The sequence below is a fragment of the Canis lupus genome, chromosome 22, assembly GCF_011100685.1.
Source record: "Canis lupus familiaris isolate Mischka breed German Shepherd chromosome 22, alternate assembly UU_Cfam_GSD_1.0, whole genome shotgun sequence".
NCBI lineage: Eukaryota > Metazoa > Chordata > Mammalia > Carnivora > Canidae > Canis > Canis lupus.
The window spans coordinates 56,376,326-56,401,534 of record NC_049243.1 but is presented as its reverse complement, the minus strand read 5'-3'; the positions used below and the strand labels follow the sequence as shown (position 1 = coordinate 56,401,534).

Here is a 25,209-nt window from a genome sequence, read left to right as displayed (position 1 = left end):
GAATAGCCTACTTACCAGTTGGTCCAGCCTTGTATCTTGGCACTTCCTCTTTCATATCTTCTGACCAACACTGTTCAGTCCTCTGTCTCTGGCATCTGGCATCTTGTGAAGCTATTAAGTTCGGGGTGTATTAGCAAGCTGAGCTCCTGAACTATGCTGCTTAATCTTCTCCCAGACAAATGTAAGTCTCTGTATGAAGATGTATGGGTGAATGTGTCTTAGAAATATACATTCATTTTCTTTAGAGATGTGCCTACATATGGGAGCAACTATACATACAGGTGCTTCACCTTGCTTCTGTAATTTAGCAGTACCTAGAGGACATGGCTTCATAAGCAGTCTGTACAGATCGAATCCTTTGAGTCACTGTTTCATGAATTTTGCGTAAGACATTCTCCAGTAATGAACCTTTACTCTGTCCCCATATTTTTGCTTGCATAAACAGTGTGACCATGAGCATCCTTTTACATAGTCTTTGCCTACAAATGTAAGAACACCGAGTGAGAAAATTACCAGAAGTAGAATTGTTAAGTCTAAGGGTGAGAACACTTAAAATGTTTATAAATATTTCCAAGTTATGCTTCAAGAAGGAGCCCGATTTTTACTCCCACGACAGTACACGTGAGATCCCATTACCGTCTTCTGCCTCAGAGCATACAGACATTTTTGCCTATGTGAATCTGAATTCCCATTCAACAGCTATACTTTATAAATACTTCCTTTCTCCTCCGAGGTTTTTTGGGTTTAAAAAAGTGATAGTCCCGCTATGGTTCACTATAGAATAAATCTGGGTTTTTGCAATTTGCATGCATTCAGCAGCTCAATAACTTGGAGAACCTTCTGAAAGCAGTGACAGATTCTATGCAAAAAGAATACAAATGTGAATTATAGCTTTTATTTCGTTAAAGGATGAGTTTTGCTGTTGATAATAAGAGGGAGAAAAACTTCGAAAAGATGTGTTTATTGTGTGCTAATCGACATTGATGTAGTTCACATATGTCCTTGGAAAACTGTCACTCCTAAACAAATCCTTAGTACGTAAATATTTTCCAAATGAAATGAAAGTTAATAGAAGTTATTTGCTTCTTTTACTTTTTTTCTGGCGGAATTCTTTTTTTTTTTTTAATTTTTATTTATTTATGATAGTCACAGAGAGAGAGAGAGAGGCAGAGACACAGGCAGAGGGAGAAGCAGGCTCCATGCACCGGGAGCCCGACGTGGGATTCGATCCCGGGTCTCCAGGATCGCGCCCTGGGCCAAAGGCAGGCGCCAAACCGCTGCGCCCCCCAGGGATCCCTCTGGCGGAATTCTTATGCACAGTCTTATCACAACATATCTGCATGCTTCTTATGCAGTAGCAGGAAAGTACTAGAATCTTTAGTAATTATTTCTTGTGTTGGTTCTCTTAACTTGTGGTATAGGGTTTGCATGCTTGTGAAACACATTTTCATTCCAGAAATTCAGCTTTTATTTTTAATTATTCAATTCTTTTGTTAGTCTTTGCTTCTTTTCCATGACTACCTTAAACAATTTCTGTGACATTTTTATTTAAAAAATTCTTTTTTTTTAAATTTTTATTTATTTATTTATTATAGTCACAGAGAGAGAGAGAGAGGCAGAGACATAGGCAGAGGGAGAAGCAGGCTCCATGCACCGGGAGCCCGACGAGGGATTCGATCCCGGGTCTCCAGGATCACGCCCTGGGCCAAAGGCAGGCGCCAAACCACTGCGCCACCCAGGGATCCCTAAAAAATTCTAAAATTAATATTTGGCTGCTTTATTTTATCTGAAATAAAATATTATTTATCTGCTTTATTTTGGTATCTTTATTTTATCTCGATTATCCCAGATCTTCTTTATGGCATGGAGATTGTGGTTTAATGTAATTGCTGGTTAAGAGTTCAAAAATAAATTAATTATTTCCTGTTTTTAGGCTATTTTGTGCATATTATCAATATGCATCTGTTATATACTATTTCATATAACAAATACTTTATAATATACTCTTAAAACTGATAAGATTTAAACCAGACTAGAAATGCCATCCATTCTGTTCATGATATAACTTATCTTCTCCAAACTAATATTAAACTTTATGCTTTTGAGTAGAGGGTTTAGGAGCTATCTTGATTTTGAACCTAATGATGATTCCCAGGAATTGTTGTTTTCAGATCTCTAATTTGCTGACATTGCAAATATATAAAATTGTTATCAAAGTCATAGAAAAAATGGATAAAAACTCAATCTTTTTCTTACTGGGAACAAAAAATGGCTTTGTTAAAAGCCAATGACTGTTATTCAAGTGCCCGCATTCTTGAATATTTGTTAGAAATGCATTAAGATATATACTTAGCTAGGCAAGTGTTCCTGTCTCAGTGATGGATTTTTTGCATGGACTGGCTAACTCCAGAAAATTGTTACATTATCATCTTGACTCTCAGCTTATTGACAATCACACTCACCTTTCAAATAATCTTCTGTTTTACTGAAAAGTTTTGTCATAGGTGATAAAAAATTAAATGTAAGACAAAGTATTATTCTGATTGCAAAATCAGAATTAGAGTCTTAGTCACTAACTGTTTCAGGTATAATGTTAGGTAAGTTCCATATCTATCACACAATCTTTTTTCTCTTTCTAGAAAGTAGTTTTCATTTACATTTCTAAAAATAAAATAAAAACTTAGGTGTTTACTTTAGAAAATGTTCAGTACTTCCCACTTCTTGCTTTCTGTTATAATTGCAGTGATGACTTAATTAAAGATTTAGGCACTATTCTTTGGCAACAGAGAATGTAAAATGCGGTCACGGGTTGCAAATAAATCAGCAAAATGCAAAGCAAGTACATTTTTTTAAAAAGAGAACTACAACTTAAATCGTAAGATTTTAAGACTTTTTAACTTCCATTTCATTTCTCATTTTTATTGGGAAAAGACTATGCTCATTTCTACTACTTTGGGAAGGAGAAACCAAAAGTAAAAATAATTTTAAGCCAAGAGAGATGCTGTAGACTCAAAAAAATAAAACAAAACAAAACAACAACAACAAAAAAACACTGAACAGAAATAGAGACTTAAGCTGAACGTAGGAAAGAGTTGCCACATTTTTCATCCTTAAGTTCTGATAAGTTTGGAAGACCTGGAGGAACTGAATTTCAGTGTCTAAAGTAGAAAACACTTATTCAAAAGTAAATCTGACAAAGTACATTGGAAATTGCACTTGCTCAATGCCAGCATGAAGTTGCCTGTGTATGTTTTACTTTATGTTACAGGACAAAGTAACCAAGAGAAGGCAGTTGAGGTAAGAGTATGGAAGGCTTTTCAAGTCACAGGGAGGAAGCGGCACATATGCCACAAAGCATCATAAACTCCTAAGTAAAAAACCGCTCAGGGGCGCCTGGGTGGCTCAGTGGTTGAGTGTCTGCCTTTGGCTCAGGTCATGATCGCGGGACCCCAGGATCGAGTTCCGCATCAGGCTCCCTGCAGGAAGCCTGCTTGTCCCTCTGCCTATGTCTCTGCCTCTCTCTCTGTGTGTGCCTCTCATGAATAAATAAATAAAATCTTTAAAAAAAAAAAAAAACTGTTCCGTGCAAACCAGTGTCCTAAAGAAAAGAGTTGGTCTGCATGGTTCCTCAGAGGCATGGGAAGAAGGTGTTAGGAGGGGTAGCAAGCAGTGCCAAGAGCTTGTCTTCCAGGGGAGCCATGAAGAGGTGTAAACCCAAGAGACATCTTTCAGAACGCATGAAGGAACGCATGAAATTTATGATGAGGAACTTTGCCAATGAAAAGCAGAGAAATCCTGAAGTCTTTCATATTTTCTATTTTGACACACAAAAAGGGCATCAAGCAAGGAGCCAATCTGAAGGGAGGGGTCATATTTTTAGTTTTGGTCAAGCTGCATTTAAAGTGAGGGCAAGGAACTGTCATGGGAGGGCCCGGTTAATTGTTGGGGAGTGTATGGCAATCTAGGGGAATGACCACATCGAGAGAATTGGCGGTGACGTGGCAACGGGGAAAAATGAAGGAACATTGAAAAATATTTTCAGGCTCTGCACCTGCCCCCCTCCACCTTGCGGCATTGTATGGCTTTGATTCCATTCCATTGCGTGAGCTTTTTCTCATTTGTTCCACAAATACTTTTGAGAGACTACTAAGTATTTTGCATGGTGCTTATGTACTGGAGATGCTAATAGAAAATGAAGAGATTCCATTCTGGGGTAGGCAGTTTATCAGAAAATATACACAAAAGGAAAAGACGGTAAGAACCCAAGGGGGTAAGTTCAATGTCCAATGAAGTATATACCTAACCTAGACTGGGCAGGGAGGGGGTGCACAGAAAAAAATGTTATTAAAGCTAGATAATTAGGGTAAATCCTGGTGAAGGGGAAGAGGGGGAGATCCTGCGCAAAGAAATAAAAGTGAGAGGGAAAAGAGAAGATCACTTCATGCAGGACCTAGTGGAAATCCACTAGGATCTAGTCTTGCTATAGAATTAATAGAGGGTGTGACTAGACAGACCTCAGAGAGGGTGCGAAATAAAGCACTAAGTCCGGGCACATCACGCAGAGTCTCATTAAGGAACTAGTTCATTAACCTGGGGCAATGAGGAGATGAAAGGATTTGCATTTCCAGATTATGCAGACGGTCCTGAGGAAAGTGGATTCTAGGAGGCCAGCTGGAGGCCGCAAGCCTAATTAGAAAGCAATCAGAGTGTTCTAGGACAGCAAGGATGAGGGCCCTTACTGGGGTGATGGTGGCAGGGCTCGAGAGAAGGGGAGCAGACCTGAGAGTTATTTCGAAGATGGCCAGACTCAGTAAATTATAAATACTCGCAGGTGACTCGCAGGTGTTTCGCTTTCTTCTTTCATTGCTTTAATTTTGTTTTAGAGTTAATTTAGGTTGTGGTTATGATTAGTCTTTTCCATCTGGGAACTCATGCCTTTAAAGTGCTGAGAAATACATTTACATTACTTTTTAAGAAAATCTTGTCCTGGGACACCTGGCTGGCTCAGTGGCTGAGCATCAGGTTGTGATCCTGGTGTCCTGGAATCGAGTCCTGCATCAGGCTCCCCGCAGGAAGCCTGCTTCTCCCTCTGCCTGTGCCTCTGCCTCTCTCTCTGAATCTCTCTTGAATAAATAAATAAAATCTTTAAAAAGGGAAAAAAGAAAATCTTTTCCCTTCTTGTCTGTGCTCTCTTTCGGAGAGAGCTTTATTTCTTTCATTTATCAATCTCTTAATGCCTGTTCTTGATCTTGCTCTTGGCCATTTCTCTCTCTCCCCTATTTTTTTCTTTGTTACTTCCTGGAGATTTCCTAATTTTATCAGAAAAATATCAGAAAAATTTTTTGTTATTTCAACTATCAGCTGAATATTTTAAATTTCTTTATATTTTACATTATAAACTTCGAAGAGGTCTTTCTTCTCTAGTCCATTTGTCATGAATGCAGTTTTTTTTTTTTCCTTTCATTTTGATGAGAACATAATTTTTGTAGTAGAGGCATTTTCTTCTGCTGTTGGTATTATGGTCGTTTTCCCAAGTTCTCCCTTCTCATTTGTTTTGGTTCTAGTCTTTTTAAGTCAGGAGTTTTTATCAAATACCTTGTGACACTTTTTTTTTCTTTTTCTTTTTTTTAATGATTAGGAGTGAGACACTTAAAAAGCTGACTGGGTAATCTCTTAATGGTGGGTGGGAATATTGGCGTGATTGCGGAATTCTCTGTGTGAAAGCTCCAGCGCGGGCCCTGGAGGGTTCTTTCTCTGCCAGGTCAGTTGTCACTTCTGCATTTTGTCTTGTATGGATTACAATTGTCGCTTTTAGGCGTCTCTCTCTGAGTTGCATAGAAGCTGAAGTTCTTATTTCTGTTCCGATTCTCCTTGATTTTATTTTAATGATTTCTAAATTCAGACAGAACTTTTAGAAATGTTTGCATTGGGGCACCTGGGTGGCTCAGTGGTTGATGGCTGTCTGTGGCTCAAGGTGTGACCGGGGTCCAGGGACTGAGTCCTGCATTGGGCTCCCTGCAGGGAGAGCCTGCCTCTCCCTCTGCTTGTGTCTCTGCCTCTCTCTGTGTCTCTCATGAATAAATAAATAAAATGTTTTTTAAAAATCTGAATTTTACCACCTTACCATCAGGAGCCTGCCCCCTCTACCAACTCTTTTTTTTTAATGGATCACTTTTGGGGAAACTGAATTGTGGTGGATTTGCTCAAAGAGTATCATGTTAATTTAATGAACAATAAAATAGAGTTCAATTTTGAAAAAAACTCTTCTTTGGCTAATGTGCTGCAGGGTTCACTTCTAGGCCAGCAAACCTAAGGAATCCCACATAAAGATGTTTTATTAATTAGAAAGCTTATACGTTCTGAGATATGTGTTTTAAGATCTGACAGTTTTCAGATTAAAGAAGCAACATCAACCATTTCACTTTTCAGAGGCTTCTTTGAAAATTGACATACAGTTTCAATCACAGCTTAAGCTTGGGTGGTAAACATGTTTATCTTTTACAGAAGCTGGCTGGGAGGTAACAGGAATTATCTGCGTGTGCGGAGCCTCTTTTATAGCTCGTTTTTTCACTTAGATTGTAGATGAAGTACCTTCAAGCAAAAATAATACAAGCAGTATGGATAGTGGAGATGAGAACAGCTGAAGAACGATCTCATTTGGTAGAAAAAAAAAATGTGTTATAACGTCATTCAGGATATTTGGCTGGCTCTGACTGAGTAGTTTTCTTATCAGATTGAGACTTTTTTTTAATCCTTTGTGTTATTTTATCCATTTGTGTTGTTTTATCCACCATGTCTTATGATGAGGGGTGGATATATTTCCATATTTCACATAAAGAGAAAACCAGATCTTTTTTGTTATCATCATTTTTTTTTTCCTGGCAGAAGAGCTACCTTTTTCCTTTATATTTGACGAAATGAAATGAATGATGATACCTCGATATAAAGAAACATCACTGGTGAGAAGAAAAGAAAATCCGTTTTGGTTATTTGTCACTATTATAGGGGAAATCCCATCTTACTACCTGAAGCATTAAGATATTAAAAGCAAAAAAAAAAAAAAAAAAAAAAAAGATATTAAAAGCAAGACAAAAACAAAAACAACACATTCACAGAAACACAAAACCAGCTAGCCCTGCAAATACATCCCCCCCTGGCTGGGAGCCACTGACACAGAGTGCCATAGGGATTGACATCTGGAGTTTTGGAGGTAATCTCTCGGGGTATTCTGCTTCTATGTGAAGGAATAAAATGGCTCTTTATGCTTACCTAAGAGGAATCTTGTTGACTGTAAAACTCAGAGAATGATTAAAATTGTAAAAGCAAACCACTTCAACACAACAAACACGAGGCTGGAAAGTGAGCCATATGATAACCTCATCCGTCACAGAAGCAGTGTGCTTTTTAAGAGGAATATGCTGTATGTTCTGACTGTATTCTGGCCAGTGCCCTGGTGAAGAACATGCTAACTGAGCTCCAGAACTGGGAGTAGTCACAAAAAGTAGACAGATTCTTCTGCACACCAAGCACTAACCTCCATGCTAAGCTCCAGCAACATTACCCCCTAACCGAATAGATTTTCCAGATCTTTCCTTGCCTTTCTAGGCAAGGAGGATCTTTCCAGATCTTTCCTGTTCTTACTACAGACATGTGTGCTAGCCTCTTATCAGGGTGACACCATCTCATTACACGTCAGTTCAGGCTTTCCTGACTCAGATCAACTCTGCCTTCTCTTGACAATGTCTGAGTCTTCCTTGCCTCAGGATTTCTCTCAGAGCTTTGAGAAATGTCCAGCGAAAGTGATCATGTTCTTTGGCATTTAGAAGCAGGAGTATTTCTGGCTTTCATTTAAGTGGTCAAGAATTCCAGAAGCCAATGGATGTGAGGAAACCAGTCATCCTGGAGACCTTATTGTAGTCTATGATCCCTAATCCCTTCTGTACTCAGAGAAAGCCTTTTTCTGAACAAAGAGCTCCTTTTGCTCCGGCTTGTACTGTTCATTCACTCATCAACAGTTTGGTGAAACAGTAAGGGCTAGGCAGATACAAAAATGAATGAGATGATGACTCACTATAGTGAACTCCTTGACTAGCAAAGAGGAGAGTTAAGTGATGGACCCATTTCTACTGAAACAATGCTGTTGTAAAAGATAGATACACAAGTAGACAAGACATTTGGTCTGTAGTCTACATGCCTTAAATTGGATTAGAAGTCAATCCAGTTTCTCACCTCAAAAAATTGGGGTGGGGGAGGAATTAAAAAAATGGACAGATAAGGCAGGATTCAAGTGTGAAGAGGCTGGTGGCTCCAGAGAAGAGGAGAAGGAATGTATGGGGATGCTTGATTGAGTATTGGCTTGAGGAAAACGGTTGATGGGTCACCCACACCACATTTTTGCCATTGTAAACAATTTTGCATAAATCTATTAGTTAATAAATACTTTTCAGATTTGGGATTGATTTTTTTTTTTTTAGTAGAGACTTTCAAAAGTAGAGGTAGTAGATTGGAGGTACGAGCATTAAAAATTCCCTAATATGTATTGCAAATCACTTTCCTAAAGGGTATGCCAATTGATGCTCACCCATGATATCTGAGAGTGCTGGTTTCCCCAAAACTGTGGTAGGATTTGTTTATTTATTTTTGTAACTGTCTATTGGAAAATGGAGAACCTTTGGTTTTGATTTAAAATCAATCAATGTTGGGGCTTAGTAGTTAAGCATCTGCTTTTGGCTCAGGGTGTGATCCCGGGGTCCTGGGATCGAGTCCTGCATCAGGCTCCCCATGGGGAGTCTGCTTCTCCCTCTGCCTATGTCTCTGCCTCTGTGTGTCTCTCATGAATAAATACATAAAATCTTTAAAATATAGATATAGATATAATAAAAGCAACTAATGTTAAATATTTTTTTCTCAGTCATCAAATGACTGGGTGCTGGTATCTCCTTTGTTCTGAATCATCATTTCATGTCTTGCTCTCAGTAATTTTTGGAAACTTCAAGTGTCTCTTTATTGATAATCCATGGGAAATTGGTGGTGATATTTCATATGGTTACAAATATTTCTCAGTTCCTCTTTACAGTTTTGGTTATGGTGGTTATGGCTGCTTAAAGAAATATGGCAAAGGAGAGCACAGATACAAGGTAGGGGAAAAATAGAGGAAGTGGGTTGTAGAAATCTAATGATATTCCCAGTGCTTCCCTGAGCAAGACACCATGTAGAAAAAACAATGGCATTAAGCAGCACAATTACCATATTTACTACCTCCCCCACATTAGTGTTATACCAAGGATGTAAGATGACATATTTCATAATACCAGCTGTGCCTCAGAAGACAATCACAATATCATTAATGATAGTTAGAAATTTCATCATAGGTTACAGTGTAATATATCACTTCTAAATAATTGTCATTAATCACAGCAAGTTTATATGTCCACTGAAAATATTAGTATAAAGCGAAGGAAGATTTCTTTTTGGCCATTAGACATGAAGCCATACTATTTGCGTTAAAGAGTATCTATTCTCCCAGTGGTTCAAGAGTGAGTGGACTCTGTGGTGCTGCAGAGAATGAGGAGGTCAGGGGTGGGGGCGTCTAAGACTGAAGCCATCTACCAGCTTATCTTCTGTCATCAGATTGAATGTTTGCCGTCATAACTCCAGCAGATTTTTCTTTAAATTAAAAAAAAAATCATGTAAATATAATTCAAATGAATCAGTCAAACTAATGAGCAAAAATGATCCTCTCTTGAAGTGAATATATTCTACCTGCTTCAGGGCTGCTACTCTGAGGTTGGTGCCCAAATGGAATCAGTTAAACCACAGCCTTCCACTCTGTCCTGTCCTCCCATCTCTGTCTCCAGAAATAACACCTTTTCTTAATGTAGGTAATAATTTTCGTTGTCACAGCAAACAACAGAAAACAAAACATTCTCTCTGATTAGTGGGGAGAAATGGGCACAAAACAGGACAAAAGCTCCAAGCTACTGGTTCTCCAACTTGGCTGCATGGTGGTATAATCTGGGGCTCTTTGACAACTCTGGGGGGGCTCACCCCAGAGGGTCTGATTTAATGGGGTTCAGCCAAGGCATTGGCATTTCTAAACTCCCCAGGAGGATTCTTAAGGCAGTAAAGGCTGAGAACAAGTGGTCTGTGGTGCCACCCCTCCTCCCAGGTGTGCCCGTTAATAATTAAAGTGACTAAGAGGTCAGATGTAGCATGGCTTTGGTAAGGGGTGGGAGTGTATGCTTTACAAGGAAACAGACACACATATGAACACAGTATTATGTCATTAAGAAAAAAATGTCAACTCAGGGCTTTCAGGTGAGGTTGAACATGGCAAGGACACAGTATTCTTTAAATTCTTAATTCTCATGGTAAAAATATCAGGTAAGATGGTGTTTCCAATCAGTTATTGGTTGAAAATAAGATGTTACTTCACTTTTGTGGTGGTGGTGGTCACTCTTGTTGACAGATCATGATCAGAGCCTTTTCCCTGAGCTCCAAAACTTATAAGATTAAGTTATAAGTTATCATTATAAATGATAATCCATGCAACATTATTTACCAATCATTGAAATACCAGATTTCATCCTTGATACTAAATCACCACTGATACTAAATGATAGCAAAACCATTGCCGTTATTCACACATACACGCAACTGTGGACCATGGTAGTGAGCTTTGACTTGGATTCTGCTGTTGCTATAGAGTTTCATGGTTGCTGTAAGGTTCTGCTGTTGCTATATGATTCCACTGTTGCTGTATGATTCCACAGTTACTATGATTCCACGGTTGCTATATGGTATGTCTGCAACAGATGGGGAGTGGAGATTCATTTCTATAACCACCTTCCAATATCCGTCTTATGTCAATGTGAGAGGTCTCAGCATGGGTTCTTTGGTTTGTTCTTAATGTTTGGCCCATCCAGTGTTTCTCTTTATTTTCAAGGAAGTTAATCTGAGAAAAAGAACAAAAACTTTTTTGGGTATAATGAATAATTAATTTGAGATAATATTTTAATCATAGTTGTTAATTTTTAAATTTTATTTAATTTTCAATTATTTAATATGTAATCATTTTTAATTTTTTTAATTTGTAATTTTGAAAAATCTTAAACATGTAGGAAGGAATAAGAATAATGAATCCCCAGATATCCATCACCCAACTTCAACAGTTATTAACATCTTGCCACTTTTATTTCACACTTCCCACACTCCTGTTTGGTTAATTTGTTACTGTTTTTATGATTTTTAAGATAAAAATTACAAACTTCAAAATGCATGCATCCTAGAGATGCAATTTTAACAAATGTGTATACCAATGTCATCTATACTTCTTCATAGCATTGAATATTTTCTCTACTAGAATGTTTCTTTCTTATTACACCAGGTCAGCCCTGAACCTCCAGAGGCAACTACTGTTTATATTTTTCACATTGTATTATTTTTAGTATTTTCTAAAATTTCAGATGTATGGAAATATGCAGTATATATTTCTTTTGTACCTGACTTCTTGTACTCAATGTAAAGTATGTAAGATTCATCTATGTTGCTCTTTGTAGGAATGTCTTGTTCTTTTCCATTGCTATTTAGTATCCAGGGAGAAAATATGGGTTGGTCAGCAACTCAATGATGCCATTAAGGATACAGGCACCTTCTTTCTACCAACTTCTGTGTGTCAGAGTTGCCAATTTTCATGGATACAAGTTATATCCTTTTGTATCAATATCTAAAGCAGGATAAGGGGATAAATTAGAAAATCTTGGAAATTTTTAAGCTTAGTCTGGAATAAATAAAATTAATATTTGGATAAATAAGTGAAAGATATGGATATAATGATGCCATTTGTTTTAAAAATCTCACTAACCTATAGGCAACCAACTTTTTAATTTCATTTTTATCTCCAAACAATTGTTACTCTGAAATTCTGCCTAGATATGGAACAGAGGAATATGAGATTTTATGATTTATTATGTTGCTTTTCTTAATGTAATTCACCTAAAAATGGTAAAGGAAAAAAAATGCCTTAAAAAAAAAAAAAGCATGTTTGGTCCCTGAACAATGTGCTGGACACATTGTAGAGACCCACCTATAGGAGATAGTATGGTTTGCTGACTTATGACCACCCAGCTTGATGAGTGTAAGGCTATGACTTGGAGGAGTGGCATAGGGTTGAATTGGAGGGTTAATTTTGTTCAACCAACTGTAGTTCGGAAACCACTGGTCACATTCCTTTTAATAGCTTGTTATCACCTGCATGCTGAAGGACTTCATCTGAGTTCTTATCATTTTATATTCACAAAAGACCTCCAATAAGACCTTGGAAGACTTCTACATTTATTTTCCAGGAGTTAGCCTGTACTCATAATTACCTAATGGTGTTTAGTATGTTCGTGGAATAATAACAATAGTGATAAATATGAGACGACATTTGCATAGGGCTACAAAGTTGACAAAGCCCTGACTTCACTCTAGCAATTGACATTCTTATCACTGCCATCTCATTGACACTGGGTTCCCTTGGCTTACTAACGTGTTATGGATCCCCTTTCTCGTTTCACTCTGTCTTCTTTAATTGGATTTTCCTCCTGCCTCTAAGTGTAATTATCATTCAAGGTTCTTAAGGAGCAGTAGACCAAGAATGAGAACATTAGAATTCTAGTCTTGGATCTGCATTTTAAGCATTTATAGTGGATTCCATTAAATCTCTCAAGCCGTAGTTTGTTTCACTATAAAATGGGCATCTTCATATTTTTAAAATTAATTCTATGGTTTGTTGTCACTATCAATTGAGGTAACACGTGTCCAACACTCTGAACACTCAAAGTTCCTTAAAGTGCAGTGCAAATTTATGGCACCGCAATTACTCTGCTCTCTGCATGGTCTCAGCAAATGCGTCTTTTTTTTGGTCACAGCTCCATCTGTATTTATGACTCCTAAATGTAAAAATATATTTTTCTACTTCTGGCCTAAATTTCAATTTTTAATTTTCAAAATTCATATCTTAATGTTCATTAGTACCTCAAATTCAAAGTTGAGGAACCAATTGTCATAGTTGAAGCATAAAAGGGAAGCTAGATATGAGCATAACACATCTAACTAGAGAAGGGGGATGCTCCCCTGTGTGTAATATCTGCATTATTAAATATGTTACTGTAACCAAATTTGATTTTTAAAGTTGCAATCACTATTACTATCTCTCTTGAGTTATATAGGATAAAATGACATGGTAAAAAAAGTGTATGGCCATAAGAAACTGTGGGTATATCTCTAAATTATTTGTAAAGCTTGAATGGGAAACTGAACTATAAAGAACAGGCTGTGTTTTGACTTATTTTTCAAAAGGATCCTGATAGTGAAAAATAAAATAAGAAAGTAAATTAATATATGGTTACTTAAAATACAGTAGTATTTAGACAATTTAACTACCTGAAGATCTATCCCCCAAAAAAAGAAAAAAACCTCAGTCTTTTAAAAGATACTATCTGCCATAATTTTGAGTTCCTCTTTTTGAAATTCAGTTGCTCACAAGGGAAAATGTTTATTGAAGAGAACAGCTAATCCCTCATGAATCTGGAACATCAAGAAAAGATTAGCTCGATAATGTGTTATGTAATTGGGTAGCAGAAAGGCCATGTTGGAAAAGGAAACTTCATTACTTTGGAGTTTGTAATAACAGATAGAAAATGATATTGAGTCCAGCAGTATCACTGCTTTCGGGAACTTCAGAAAATAGATTGAAAATGGGTCAGGCTATGTTGATTCTATATCGTTAATAACAAGTGTCTCAAATTAGGAGAAAGAGGAAATCAGGGTAATTCCACTTGTGGTACAAACATCCTAATGTTTTTATTTGTCACTTATACACCTGTAGTTGATTTATTTTATATATATGTATATACATATATACACACCTCTATCATATACCTACAGAAAAGTGCATAACACATACATGTACAGTTTGTTAAATTTTCTCTCTTGGTTTGGGTCATTTGAACTTGTCAAGCTATTTTTGTTTGAATTTTATGATAACCATTCAATATCCAGAATACAAAAATCTCCCACAACTCAACAACAAAAAGACAAACAAAATTGGACAGAGGACATAAATAGTTCTTTGAAGCAGATTTACAGATGGTCTATATGCATATGAAAAAATACATTGTCAGTCATTAGGGAAATGTGAATCAAAACCATCACGAAGTCCCAATTCATATCCACCATGATGCCTACAATAAAATAAGGAACAACAATTTTAAAAAAAGGAAAATCATGAGTGTTATCGAGGATGTGGAGTATGTTCTATAAATCAGGTTCAGTAAGAAAGAGAAGATCCTTTGAGGCTCTGGACCAGAAGGAGGCAAACCATGGCCTATGGCCCAAACCTGGCCAGCAGCACCATTTTTGGCAATTATTGCTCAGCTCTGCTCATGATTCCATAGTTTATAATTCAGCAAATGCTTCAAGGCAAAAACAGACAAGAAAGCAAGTGTTTTAAATGAAGGGCTGACCTCTGTGCGGCTCATGCTTCTAAGCTCTGGGATCCTCACATCCCCACATCCATGCTTACTCTCTGGTGGTGTAAACAAGAGTAGATTTTCCACCTAACTTTTCTGGTTGTTTGTGGCCATAGCATTGGTCTCTTAGAAGCTTGTCTGCCACTACTGGCAGGATGACAGTCTCAGGGTGTTCCTTGTTGTTATTATATATAAATTTTATTTTAACAAAATATGTGAGAATAACTACTGTTAAGTATAAACTATAAGAATAGTGGTCTGAAGAAGTTCAGAAATGAGCAAAAGAACAATAATGTCATACCATAACTTGTAGGGAATAATTTCATTCCAAGATGTAGTTATATAAGTGTGTATATGTGTGTGTGTATATATATATATATATGTACATACATATAAGTGTATATATATGTATATACATACACATGTAACTATGTATATATTTGTGTATATTTATGTAAGTGTACCAAGATATCTATATATATCTTGATATATATATTTATATATATGTATATCTATATATCTATATATCTATATATCTCTCTATATATATATATCAGTAAGTTTATAAAAATGTAATCCCATATAATGTTCTCACTTTTGGTGGTGACAGATGCAGGCGAGTGGTTCAGTGACCCTTCCACATTCACACAGTAAGTCATATCAGAGGCGAATCTACAGCAGAAGTGTGGTTCTCTGCCTTTAGAGCACTTTTGGGGGAGGGCAATATTTCAAAGGTAGTGCCTCATGTTACTGGGTGTGTCTTGTTTCAGTAATTTTTATATTTGCTTTACATTTTATCGCCTTGTATGGTTTTTACCTTTTCACTTTTTAATTCTTCACATCATGGTGTTTGGTGGTCCTCGGGTTTGAATTAGTGAGTACACAAATGACGGGACACTTGGATGAATGTTGCACATTGCAGGCTGGAAACTGCAACACAAGTCCAAGAACCACCAAAATGTGTGTAGGGATCAGGATGAGGCATTAAACCCACCAGCCTCTGCTAAATTTCATAGGTAGTCTGTATACAAGGGGAAAATAGTTCACACCACAGACTGTATTTAAAAGGGAGAAGAATTCAGGGAAATCTCAAACCTTGAATGCTGGCATCTTGTTTTGTAATAGTTTAACCTTAAAGATGTAAGAATATGTAAGAAAGGTTTGTGACCTAAGAATTAAGGTTTTTAATCTGCACCTGAATTTTGACTGCTCTGGATATTTATCCTTCTAGCTTTGGGGGATTTATTGAAACAAACAAACAAACACTTGAAAAGTTAATCTGAAAGAAAAAAAAAAGTTAATCTGTTCCTCTTGCTAAAACCTTATTTTAGCTAATACGTTTTAAAACTGCCCGTGGAGGGTAAACCAGCATGAATATTAGGCACTTAAATAATCTATTTATTCAGTTAGTTGCATTGTTTTTCATTGATATTTGGATGCAATATTTTCATATTTTATTCCATGATGTGTCAATAAGGAAGTGGCAACTGCTAAAATATTCAAACAGCATGAAGTTTTAGCTTACAGTTAAAACTTAAGATGAAAATAATATTGTTCTATCTTTTATCATAACCGATTATAAATACTTTGAATATGGTAAAAAAAAAAAAGAAAGTATATGTGTACATTCATTTCCTGTCACTTAGGAATAATGCAGATATTAGTATGAATCATTCTAGTTGTCCAAATGAACTTAATTAAAGCAACAGTGTAAATAACTCACCTTGTTTAACGAAACTACAAGCACATCTGATTAAAATTTGGGCCCATGGCTGTAAATGCAAGGGATATATTCCTATCATGTCATTATCTTGGATTGGAATTTTCTAGATCAATTTTAGTACTGGTTTCCTAACTAAGTGGAGATACATGGCAGAGCTATGGCATGAATAATGATCAGAGCAGGAACCTTGGGTAGCCAGGATTTCTAATTATTTAGAGTGCTAGTGTTTAATAGTGTAACGCTCAGATCCCCAATCCTTGCTGGGCAGTGTAAGAGTAGACTCAGTTGGTATCTGTCTAGATTTGGGGAACTCATTACCCCATACTGACCTTCAGTTCCTGCAAACATTTTGGAAGTTCCTGTGAGGGGTGGGATCTTATGTAAGCTAAGAAATACCTTTTTCTTGCTATAGGCAACATGGATGCTACCTGACTGAGGATCCTGAGTCTTGAGCCCAACTGGGCCTGTCTGGCACTTCCAGAGTGAAAAAATCCAAGAATTAGTTTTACAAAACTTGCAGGGGCACCTGAATGGCTCAGTGGTTGAGCATCTGCCTTTGGCTCAGATCGTGATCCTGGGGTCCTGGGATCAGGTCTCACATCAGGCTCCCTGCATGGAGCCTGCTTCTCCCTCTGCCTATGTCTCTGCCTCTCTCTGTGTCTCATGAATAAATAAATTTTTTTTTAAAAAGTTAACAATAACAAACCTTGCAGCTCTTCTTTCTCTCACAAAGAACTTGGCAGGAATACATTCATGTTACTCTTTCTATTCTGGAATGAGAATGATCATTTCCCTCCAATAACAAACATTTTTAAATTAGGCTGAAATCATCTTGCCTCCTATCCATCATAGGAGATCCCAGGGTCTGCCCCACACCCTGCCCCTCCACCACAGAGGCACGCAGGTGCATACCACTCATCCATGCATGCCCCATTCTATCTGCACTGCTGTGCTGTGTGAGAAAATAATACTCCCCTCACATCTTTTCCATCCCAATAAAATTAGGGTTCATGTGAAGCTGAGGCTCAGGTTCCTTTGTCTGACATGACCTGTAGGTCTAAATCTTTCAGGCTCGGGCTGAGACTACTATTATATAGTTATCCAGATGTAAAAACTGCGAAGACAAGCTAATAACGTACTCATTGCTATTGAATTAATCACTATTAATCGAAAGCACAGTTAATATCGACTTTGAGAAAAAAAGTTTGTTTTACAGTGTTTTGGTAAATATATCCCTTTCAGCGCACATTCCTCCATTTCCAGTTCTTAGCTGTAATCTTTTTCTTGATGCTGTTCTCTAAGAACAAGAACCAGGGTTTTGTTGAGAAATAGCTGATTCTCAGGCAGGACAGGGAACATCCCAGCGGAGCCTGAGACAAAGGTGGGCAAAAGATCACTTCTGTGCTACAGCATGAGAAAATAACAGGCAAAGCCAAAATGAGAGACAGTCTATGAAAACCTGCTTGGTCCTCCTCCAGAGTGTCAAGATCATGAAAGATGAGGGAAGAATGAACCCTCCCAGATAGAAGGAGAGGATGAACAGATAATAACAATATCCAGGGTGGGACCCTGGCTTGGATCCTAGGGCAGAAAAAAAGGATGATGGGGGGTGGGTGGGGAACTAGTAGGTGTCAATAAGCTATTATATTTATTTAAAAATATTATTCCAAAGTGAATTACCTGTTTTTGAGAATTGTGCTACAGTTATGTGCATCATTATCATTAGGAAAAGCTGGGGGAATAGTATATGAAAAACCTCTATACGCTTTTTGTAATTTCTCTGTAAGCTTCAGGTTCTTTCAGTGGAAAAAAATAAATATATGTCTGTGTGTGTGTGTGTGTGTGTATAAATATATGTTTCTTGACTCACAACCTGATCTGTTAGATTTGCCCAAGCTCCAGTGCATAAATATAGAAGTTTTGACTACAGTTGGGGACATGTTTGGGTGGATAACAGATGGCTTTTACTGTAATAAGGGCTCCCTTTAATTGTTCAATAATTCCTCAGAGAATTGGATATCATTGTCTGACCTGTGTGGATCCATGGAGATATTTATAAATGTGCCCTGTTTCTCGTTTTTCTGCTAATGTATGCACAGTTCATATCCATGTGGCTATAATCCGTTCGGCAATAATTCATTAAGTCTGTTCCATGTTGCCATCTGTTAGATAACTTCAAAAGTCATTACCAAAATATAAAAATAAGTCTGATTATTAAAGTAGGAAATTATGCACTAAACAAGTTTAATTCCAGTTTGGATTCTATCTCCCAGGCTGGACTGCTTTCAGAGTGTTCCTCAGTTGTGCTGGTGGCCATTGCCTTTCTATAGAAGTTCTGAGATCCCTTGATTTCTTTCCCCCTTTCTCCTTGTGAGTTACACTTTCCAAAATCTAGCCTTTGGGGGATTTCTGGCTATGTCCCTGGGTAAAATGTAAAGATAAAGTTACCTGCTCCTTTTAATATCCTGAGGTCAGATACCCTCCTCTGTAAGTTTCAGACACAGAATAAATTTCAGCAATATACTTTATTTTAGAGACAAGGCAGTAAGACTCGGGTAGATGAACTGTACAAGACCTCAATGATTTTACTAGGAAATTGAGAAAAACACTGTTTCTTTTCATTATCAAGGCAGTCATTAAGTCATTCATTCTTTCATTCATTCATTCCTGTTCATTCATTCATTAACAAACATTCATCTTGTGTTTCCAGGTCCTCAACACTGGAGGTAGGAACAGTGAAAAGACATGATCCTTTTTCCCCACAGAGCCTCCAATTTAATGACAAAGGAAAACCAACAGTTATAATAAAGCCCAGAGGAGATTCACAATAAAATCACAGGCAAGAGACCCATTATACAGACTGAGAAGGTCGAGGATACTACACAACAAGAATTTCATTTGTATTTTCTTTTTTTTTAATTCTTTTTTTAAATTTTTATTTATTTATGATAGTCGAGAGAGAGAGAGAGAGAGAGAGGCAGAGACACAGGCAGAGGGAGAAGCAGGCTCCATGCAGGGAGCCCGACGTGGGATTTGATCCTAGGACTCCAGGATCGCGCCCTGGGCCAAAGGCAGGTGCTAAACCGCTGCACCACCCAGGGATCCCTCATTTGTATTTTCTATTAGAGGTCTAATAATCCATGAAAAATAATACTCTGGCCGAATGTGGGTCTAAGGGTGGCTAATAATGCTGCATGAATTTTCTAACTTTCCCCCAGACACCTGTTGCCTGAGTGTGAACTGGAGTTAACACCTGCCGCTGCTCATTTGCAGAGGTGGCTTGTCCTTGACATTGGAGGAGAGCCCTTGAACTAAGGACCTCCACCCTCCTTTGAAATCTAATCTGCAAACACTTCCAATCACTTCACCTTGTTTTGATCAGCTCCTGCCATTCTTTAAGATTCTATCTTTATTCACTTTTTACCTGGTAATTGCCTATCTCCCCCTGTAAAGACCTTAACATTTATACTCGTGCTGTGATCCGGAAGATTGTGTTACAAGCCAGTCCTTACTACCTATTCGTTAAGAGAGTGAAATCCAGGTATCAGTGGATACCCTTGCTCATCACTTTAAAGTGAAATGCTTTCTCTTAAGATGTTCCTCAGTGTAGGTGAAACCAACTTGAAGAGCTTTACAGAAATGATTTTTTCTGGAGCAATGTTAGTGACAAAGTTAGCAACTAAAGCATCTCCATCTTAGATCTGGTTCCTCTCTTAATCGCTCTCGAGGAGCATATTATTTTACTTTCAGAGTTCTGGTCTCACTGATGAATATTCACCAGATAGCCTTCTAAAAGGTAGCCAGCCTCACAAAATTAAACTATGAACAAATTTAGCTGTAACTTTTGTTTGTTTGTTTGTTTGTTTTAGAGAAAGAGAGAGAGGGGGGTGGGGAGGAGCAGAGAGAGATTTTTAAGCAGTCTTCACACCCAGAGTGGAGCCTAACCTGATGACCCTGAGATCACAACCTGAGCCGAAACCAAGTCGGGTACCCAACCAACTGAGCTACCCAGGTGCCCCCTAACTGTAATTCCTTTTTAATAGCATTAAGTCTAGGTATCTTCCAGTTGTTCTTCTGACATGTTCAAAGAAAATGAAAAAAAAAAAAAAAACCCACACTATAATGGATTACAACTGAAAATGCAGTTGGATGCATTACAAGGACTCTATTGGCAGTGTTTCTTGGCAGAGAAAATACAGTTTGGGGGACTGTTATTAATTTGATGATATTGTGCAATTTTTTGTTTCTTTCATTAATTCGTGTCTTATTAAATTAGATAAGAAAATGTACATAAAAATGGAAATAGAGCCAAATTGGCAATGTTTTAAAAAAATGTTTTGAGTGTTCCTGGTATTTTGCTTAATAATTTTCAGAATATATTTTGGCAAGCTACTTTCTTTGGTTCTTTAAGCTCTTGCATTTTAAAGGAATTCAAAGTTTGTCTCAGAATTTGCACTGAGAGTTCAAAATACCAACTTCCAAAGTGGAACTGAAATAACCAGTATTTTCTGTAAGAACTTTTGAGAAACTTTTAAAACAGTGCTTCTTTAAATAATCAGATTTTGACAGATGAGGGTGAATTTCATGTCCATAGGGTTTGGTTCTAAAAGAAAACTATAACATTTGATTTAAAAAAAAAAAACAATAATGTAGTTCAAAATCAAAGTAATTCAATACATATGTTTGTTTTGCTGCTGAGCATCCATCCCTCCTGCTCTTCCCCATCCCCTCCTCTGCTCCCTCCTCCTCCTCTGCTCCCTCCTACCCCCCCTGTTTCAATAATCTGGGAGAGGTTTGAAGCAACAGAGCAAGAGAGCCAGAACAGCAGTGAGAAGGATCTCCAGTGTCTCTTACCGAGGGTGAAAAGATGGTGTGTTGTATTGTTGAGTGAGGAATCTTCCAGGGGCAGTGCCTGAGACACTCATTTGCAAGGATGGGAGACTTTGAAGAGATGTGCCTGAAGAGACACAGGGCAGGGATGACAACTTTCTGACCTCAGACATGTTTCTCGAACTCTTGTTTCTGTTTCCACATCTTTAAGATGAGGATGCCAGTAGTCCTGTCCGGGAGATAGCATTGGTGCGGATTCTATGAGTTAGAACGTGGCAAATGTTCAGAAGAGTACCCAGCACATGTTACACACTAAATAAATACCTGTGAAATGAAGAAAATTGTCAACAAATTTTAGTTATTATTGTGCTTGTTGCCACCACCATTACCTAGCTTCTACAAAGTTCTACAGCTGGTATGGGATATAGGTCTGAGTTTGAAGTTTGGATCTGATATTTCATGACCATGTGACCATGGGCAAGTTATGTATCATGAGGCTCAATGTAGCTATAATGAATGGGAAAACATTGCCCTCAAAGAGTATCAGGATTAAATAAAATAATGCAAGTCAAAAGGAAGAAACAGTATCTGAGCTCTGATGGTAGGAGTGTCACCTTCCTCCTTCACTTCCTCCATCCCCATGTTCTGAGACTGGCCAGGCCCCCAGTGGGCTGAGACTGGCAGTGGAAATCCCTCGGGTTAACTAGACGGACAACTGAGCAGCCACCAGGCAGACCTGATGACAGTGCCTGGCAGACACTGGCTTACCTCGCAGTAAAAGAAGGTAGAGGAAACCCTGTCAGTCCTGTGTAGTAGGTCAGGTGGTCTAAGATGAGCTTAAACCCTCTCGATTTCTCTGCTAAACTTGCACCCTGTGCCAGAAAATATCTGTGTTTATTTTTATATAAAATCAAAAAGTCTTTCCTCCAAGTCTTTAAACAAAATTGCTTTTCCAGCAAGATGCTTTGTATTCTTTGGTTTGCTTGGGTTTGTGCCCACTAAAGCCTGGTTTCTCTAAACAGGAGCTTCTTACAAATGCATATTCCCAGGCTCCACTCCAAAATTTCCATGGGCCAGGCCCAGGAATTCACTTTTTTTTTTTTTTTTTTTTTAAAACAAGGGCATATGGGAATACTAAACAGGCCCGAAATGGGGATGACTCTATTAATTGCCACTGGTTGCATTAAGTCAAATTTTTTCTTCCAGAAGCTTTTTGCTGGCTGTTGTGATAAAGCTCAATCCAATGCCAGTGAGTGGGAAGCAGGAAAATAAGAATTGGAGGCTGCCAGGAAAGTGTTTGGTTGTCTTCAGTCTATGATAGAATATCATGAAATAGCAAAATCAATGTATGCTTTTCAAAGAATCAGACTCCAATAGGGACAGGGTAGCTATGGTGAGATACTGCTTTTCATTGATAAATTTCAGTATCCTGTATTGAATTGTGTAAGAAGTTAAAATGCTTCAGGACTTGTGTTCTATTTGGAAATTAAATCAATTTAGAAAATGTACTAATTGTTAAAGTAAAATATCTGAGATATTTAGTTGAGATAAACAGACCATTTCTTTGAAAAAATATTTTCTTTACTTTTCTAGATACCTAATTTCTAGGTATCTCAAGAGATGAGTAACTGAAAATCTTTGGTTTTAAAGGTAACTTCAGGTTATCCCTTATCAATATAAATCACATCAATGGGGACTTTTATTTCTTATTATTAGTGCTTTTATTTTATTTTATTTTATTTTTAAGATTTAATTTATTTATTAATGAGATACCCAGAGAGAGAGGCAGAGACACAGATAGAGTAAAGCAGGCTGCCTGCAGGGAGCCCCTGATGTGGGACTTCGATCCCAGGAGCCTGGGATCACGACCTGAGCCAAAGGCAGATGCTCAACTAGTGAGCCACCTGGTGCCCCAACTTAGTTTTAGAAAATGTTAAATCAGATATAGTTTGTCATTTGTTGTTCACATCGGTGTAGCTAATGGATAATCAGCCTCCAGAATAAAGATATACATTTGGGGAGAGGATTTTACATATTTGATTATATACTTGAACTAGTCAGGAAGCATAATTAAGCTACAAAATATGGCACAGTAGACACCGTGATGCAATGATAGAAGTATAGTATAGCTGATTCAGGGTAAGCCTCAGCCAACCAGGAACAAGCAAAAGCCTTGTTCCTGAAATTTGCCTCACAGTCTGAACTGAGGACTCCAGGACACTCACACCTTCTATTAGTAACTACTTCCAATTGTGTCAGTTAAGTGTGACTATTTTTCCTTCTATTGAATGACGTGCAGATTTGAAGATAAACTCAGAAATCTATGACAGTCTATAAAACTACAGATGATATGTACGTAAATATATTTAAGTAGCACATGCCTTGATATCAATTTCTTTACTTAAACTATAGCAGGTTCATTTTAAGATAAAATATTGATACAGAAATACTTTGTTTTTTAATTAATCCTTTTTTTAAGAGAAGAGGGAAATACCTTGCTTACTTAAATCACTAGAACAGGTTTCATGATATGAAATTAACCACCATAATTTGTAACAAGATGTATTTCAATTTCCTGTTGCTACGAGGAAGTGAGGTGGCGAGGAAGTTTCTGAGAGAGGTGCTACTTAGCAGTTTCAAAAGCTTAATAAAAGAATTCTATCAATGAAGTCTATTGAAGTCCAAGCATCCTGACTATATGACAATTCTGTCATTATCTTGTCAGAACACGGAAATGCCAATATGCTGTTACCTGCCACCCTTTTCTTCTGAGCATCCCTGGGTAAGATCATGGTCCAAACTCTCCCACATCTGAACAGCCTCATTATTGCGACTGCTAGTCCTAAGAAACGGCTTGAGTTTTAAATGCATTTATTCTTCATACCTATTCGTTCACACTTTGTGACTCATGGAATGGCCATATTTCTTTAATGTTCTTTTAGTCATTGAAGCTTCTATATTCCAAGCTATTCTGGTAGAGTGCTGGTGACGAATTCATCCAGGAAATAGCCTGTTTTATCCCCAAATGGCTCTCAGCTGGATGACTGCAGATGGAGACTGATGGATTTGTGTGTGTATACTCAGATGTCTACACTCCCTGAAAGGATTAGTAAATTTGGATCTGATTATCTTCTAGTTCACTGGTCTTTAAACTATCAGTAAACAGTTTTGAACACATCCCTCCAATAGGTTTGTGTATGTATTCATACATAGCATGTCATATCATAGCATTCATATGTTACAAAGGTATACCATGATATGCCTCTATAATGTATACCTACATTATACAACAAAAAGAACAGAAAATTCAAAGTTTCAGTGAATTTATCAACTCTTTCATTGAGTATTTAAGAAGCACCTGTTTTGTGCCAGATGCTATTCTAAGTGGTAAGGACTTCAGCAGTGAATAGGACAAACTTTGATTCTTCATGGAGCATGTATTTTAATGGGTAGATAAACAATAAATACATAAATATATGACATAATGCTAGTGATAAGTATTTTGAAAAACACATGGTGTTTTTCAGAGCATGATGAGAGGGTATTATTTTAGCTAGGGTGATCAGGAACTCTTGAGTAAAGTCTCTAATAAGCAGAGGGAGGGAAGAATAGTATTTGAAGCAGAGGGAATTGAAAGTAGGAAGACTTGAGAATGGGGGATGGAATGAAGGTAAACATAATTTACATATTAATAGTTAATGAGCTGCTGTAAGGAGAATGAGGGCATATGTATATTTCACATGGTCTTTTAATACTTTGAATCTTTTTGAGCGAACTGCTTGTTTTGTCTAATGGACTTATCATTTTTTCTAACTTCAAAAAATAGCTAACAGAGAACTCATACCAGGAGTAAGAGAGTATCACTGTGTCACTGTTTTCTTTTATCTACACATAAAATATTTTCAGATCATATATTTTCCTACCAAGACATAACACTAGTCTGCTATTAAATATGATTTATATTGGTCAATTGAGGTATGACATCAAGTCTTTTAATAACAGTTATGAATTTTGATTAGATAAGATTATTTTATGATAAAAGCATAGAGTTAGTTGTTAAAATTTTACATTTGTTATTTTACTATTCAATATTAATACAGAAAGACCTAGAAGATAAGGATCAAGTCTTTGGAAGTGTCTGTA

General features: G+C 37.4%; 1 protein-coding gene and 2 long non-coding RNA genes across 9 annotated transcripts in view; 2 read left to right on the top strand and 1 right to left on the bottom strand.

Annotated features, from left to right (window-relative positions):
* LOC106557592 overlaps positions 1-23,986 on the bottom strand; it is a 43,154-nt gene extending 19,168 nt beyond the window's left edge. The window contains exons 1-4 of one of the 6 annotated variants that reach the window (XR_005376580.1): positions 23,819-23,986; positions 21,835-21,938; positions 21,091-21,390; positions 10,436-10,954 (exon numbers count right to left, since the gene is read on the bottom strand). This is a non-coding gene — a long non-coding RNA (uncharacterized LOC106557592). Of the gene's footprint in view, positions 1-28; positions 480-9,007; positions 9,667-10,435; positions 10,955-21,090; positions 21,391-21,834; positions 21,939-23,818 lie in introns of those variants that run through there. The other 5 variants (XR_005376582.1, XR_005376579.1, XR_005376578.1 and 2 more) reach the window with 5 other exon arrangements.
* Positions 1-25,209, top strand: part of FAM155A (family with sequence similarity 155 member A) — a 626,592-nt gene that overhangs the window by 502,324 nt on the left and 99,059 nt on the right. The gene's annotated exons all lie outside the window — the stretch shown is intronic.
* LOC119877408 lies at positions 10,804-16,867 on the top strand. The gene is made up of 3 exons (XR_005376584.1): positions 10,804-10,870; positions 15,124-15,163; positions 16,649-16,867. It is a non-coding gene; the product is annotated as an uncharacterized LOC119877408 (long non-coding RNA).